Source organism: Chrysochloris asiatica, unplaced genomic scaffold (genome assembly GCF_000296735.1).
Source record: "Chrysochloris asiatica unplaced genomic scaffold, ChrAsi1.0 scaffold00018, whole genome shotgun sequence".
NCBI lineage: Eukaryota > Metazoa > Chordata > Mammalia > Afrosoricida > Chrysochloridae > Chrysochloris > Chrysochloris asiatica.
In genome coordinates, this window is record NW_006408536.1 from 31,135,263 (window position 1) to 31,139,874 (window position 4,612).

Consider the following 4,612-nt stretch of genomic DNA (forward strand, 5'->3'; position numbering starts at 1 on the left):
GGCGGTTCAAGCTCACCAGCTGCTCCTAGGAAACCCTATACAGGGTCGCTATGGGTCGGAGCCGACTCGACAGCACTTCACAACAACAACAATGCATGGGAAAGTTGAACAGTGAATAGGGAAGACCATAGAAGAATTGATGTCTTTGAGATTTTGAAAGGACCATGGACTGCCAGAAGAGCAAACAAATTTGTCCTGAAAGACTTGCAATCAGAATGCTCCTTAAAAGCAAGTCTGGCCAGACTTCATGTCTTATTCTTTAGACATGTTGTTAGGAAGGACCAGTCCTTAGAGCAAGGCATCATGCTTGGTAAGATGGAGGGTCAGCTGAAAATGGAACACCCCTCAATGCGATGGATGGACACAGTAGTAAAAACAATGGGTTCAAACAGAACAACACTTGTGAAGATGGTTCGGGAACAGTTAGTGTTTCAGTCTCTTGTGCATTGGGTCACTAGGAGTCGGAACCAACTCAAAGACATCTAGTAACAAGAAGCGTAAGAGGAGCCTTCAGAAAGTTCATGGGAAAAATTCCATTATCTTTTCATTCCATTTTTCCATGAACTTTTTAAAGATCCCCCGTATTCATGTAGACAATTCGTTTTGAAATACATTATTGATGTCCAAGTTGATGATGAACAAACACGTCTGTAATAGCAAGCTAATCTTCTTAATCTTTTGTGTTATAGTGTTAATAACTGGAGCTGGTGAGATCAGCCAGAAAGCATATAAAAGAGAATGCGTTTTGAATAGTATACCTTTCATAATAAACTATGATTACATTCACCATTATCCACCTGTCACTGGATTCCAGTGTGGTAGTGTGTTGCTGTGATGCTGAACGCTATGCCAACGGTGTTTCAAACATGAACAAGCTCAGTTATCATGGACAGGTTTCAACTGAGCTGCTAGAGTGAGACTAGGAAGAAAGACCTGGCAACCAACGTCTGAAAATTAACTATTGAGAATCCTATGGGTCACAACACCGTATTGTCTGATAGAGAGCTTGAGGATGAGCCCCCTGGGTTGTCAGGTACTGCACATTCACAGTGGCTGCAAGGATGGACAGCAACCATCGTGAGGATGGTTGTGGACTGGGCAGACTTTCGTTCAGTTGCACTTGAGTTTGCCCTAAGTTGGAACCGACTTGACAATTAACAATCATATGTAAGTCACATGTAAATCCCATGTCTCGAGATCACTTTTTGGACGCATAGAACAGTGTTCCTTGGGTGAATTCTAAGTCTGTTTTGAACAATAAGATTATTGTCCTCCTTACTGTCCTTACTTTTGTCTTACTCTCATCTGCGGTTTCATTTTCTGACATTTTCAGTTTCTCACTGGCTACCTCAGGTACCTGAAAATGGAAAATCCCAGAAATAAACAATTCATAAGTTTTAAATGGCACACCATTCTGAGTAGCGTGACGATATAGCATGCCATCCCTCTCTGTCCCTCTGGGGACATGAATCAGCTTTTTGTCCAGCACACTGTGTACAATCAACGAAACCAAGCCAAACTGCAGCTCACACAGAGTGCAACAGCCCCATTGGGTTTCAGAGACTGCAAATCTGTTTTTGTTTTTATTTTTATTTTCAACTGTCTTCCCATCACCCAAATTAACACAGATCTGCATTCTACCCAGTGAGTAACTCCTTTCCCTCCCACACTGGGAATCATCATACGGTGTGTTTTTTTTTTATAACAAGAAAACCTTTTCTTGACTTTTTACAGTAGTGGTCTCATACAGTATCTGTCCCTTTGCGACTGACTGATTTCACTCAGCATAATGTCCTTCATCAATAGTACTTATTGATGGAGATCAAAGACCAAAGCCTTCAATATGGATTGCATCTTAATGTAAAGAAAACAAAAAATCCTCACCACTGGACCAATAAACACCATTCTTATCAATGGAGAAAAGACTGAACTTGTCAAGGACTTCATTCTACTTGGATCCACCATCAACACTCATGGAAACAGCACTCAGGAAATCAAACAATATATTGCATTAGGTAAATCTGCTGCACAAGACCTTTTTAAAATGTTGAAAAGCAAAGATGTCAGCTTGAGGACTAAGGTGCACCTGACCCAAACCATGGTATTTTCAATAACCTCATATGGATGCAAAAGCTGGACAGTGAATAAGGAAGACCATAAAAGAATTGATGCATTTGAGTTATGATGTTGGAGGAGAATATTGAAAGTGCCATGGGCTGCCAAAAGAACCAACAGATCCGTGTTGGAAGAAGTGCAGCCAGAGTGCTCCTTGGAGGCCTGGATAGCCAGACTTTGTCTCTCATAGTTTGAACTATTGTCAAGAGGGACCAGTTGCATGTTTGGTAAGGTGGAGGGTCAGAGAAAAAGAGGAAAACCCCCAATGAGATGCACTGGCAAGTGGCAGCATCAATGGGCTGAAGCGTGGCAACCATTGTGAGGTTAGCCCAGGACTGGGCAGCAGTGTTTCATTCTGTTGTGCATAAGGTCACTATGAGTCAGTACCGACTCGATATCACCTAACAACAACAACAACGTCCTCCAGGTTCCTCCATGTTATGTGGTGCTTTGCGGATTTATCAGTACGCTTCAACGTTGCGTGATACTACATTGCGTGTATGTACCAACGTTTGTTCGACTATTCCTCCACTGATGGGCATCTCAGCTGTGTCCACCTTTTTGATATTTTGTAAAGACTCCCTCTTCTTTCTCCCAAGGACAGATTGTGACAAAGGTAGAACTTGGGATTGGCAGCCCAACACTCAACCTGCTTTGCTGCAGGATCCCTGTGTGTATTATGTGCTCATTTGTCACTTAGCCACGTCTGGGTTCTCAGGTCGACTCTAGCAGTATTACAGTGCTTGTTTCCCTGTGTCAATAAAAATCCTTACTTTAGTCAGTAATGGCCACAAACTACACAAGTCATTATGCTGGCATGTGGGATATGCCGAGGAGGAGAAGTAAAGAAAAAAGTCAAAGTTTTGGACGTAAAAAAAAGAGAAAACAAAGACATGCACTGATGTTGCCAAGACCATTTTGACATATGTTATCACAGCCCACATTCAACATCATGCCAGATGTCAGTTTGAGGACTAAGGCGCGCCTGACCCGAACCATGGCATGTGAAAGTTGGACAATGAAGACTGTAGAAGAATTAGTTCATTTGAGTTGTGGGATCAGAGAAGAATATTCAAAGTACCATGGGCTGCCAGAAAAACAAACCAATCTGTCTTGTAAGAAGTACAATCAGAATGCATGTTCCTTAGAAGCCAAAGTGATGAGACTTCATCTCTCATACTGTGGACCAGTCCCTGGAGAAGGACATCCTGTTTGTTAAAGTGAAAGACAGAGAAAAAGAGGAAGACCCCCGACGAGATGGATTGGCACAGTGGCAGCAGCAATGGGCTCAAGCGTATCAACAATTGGGAGGATGGAGCAGGACTGGGCAGTGTTTCCATTTGTTACAGTATGAGAACAGAGTAACATTCGGGAGGATGACACAGGACCGGGCAGTGTTTCCATTTGTTACAGTATGAGAACAGAGTAACATTGGAGAGGATGACGCAGGACCGGGCAGCAGGCAGTGTTTCCATCTGTTGTACGTGGGGTCGCTTTGAGGTAGAAGAGAGTAGACTGGTGGTACCTGACAACAGTGACCATACAGTTGGAATTTCGAGTCTGTGCAGAAGCACCTCGGAAGAAAGTCCTGGTTAACTACTTCTGAAAAACCAATGGAGCGCAGTTCTCCACTGATACATCTGGGGACACTCTTTTGGGTTTAGTTTTCCTCATTTTAGGAATAACAATAGTGCTCTCTGATTGGGTGCTGGTGGAAAGTAAATGAGTTGCTAACACCCTGGGAACAGAGCCTACCCCATAATGAGCACCATATGTGGTTGTTTAAAAAAATTTTTTTTTAATTGGTAAATCCAAAAAGAGATTATAAATGTTGCCAAGAAAGTACTATCTGTGATTTCAGGAGCCATTGTGGAAACAGATAGCTCTCTCACTTCAGTTGTAATGGGTTTATCAATAAATTATGCTTAAATCTTTTATAGCATGATACCACATCAGTATTTTTTTCAAATGGGTCATCCTGACACAACTGAAATTAAATCATTCATCTTATTTTTAATTCATAATTCTAATGATACTGGCTACTAAATACATACAGACTAATTATCAACCCTCCAGCTGGTAACTAACAAAAGAAGAGACTTTTTCATTTTTTTAAGAAAAAAGAATCAACATGCATTTAAAAAGACAATGTCAAATGATTTCATGGAAGAACTAGGTTGGTGCTACAAACTAAAAGGTCGAGTAGATTCAGGAGAACATGTATCCAGGAGAGCTGGAAAGAGCATCCAGCTTGCCAACTAGGATGAACCAATTCAAACACTGGAAGTAGGGATCTGTGACCAGAAAGTCATCCACTGAGAACCCTGTGGGGCACAGTTCTACTCTGACACACACGGGGCACCATGAGTGGGATCTACTTATGAAAAATCATCCACTGAGAACCCTGTGGGGCACAGTTCTACTCTGACACACACGGGGCACCATGAGTGGAATCTCATTATGAAAAATCATCCACTGAGAACCCTGTGGAGCACAG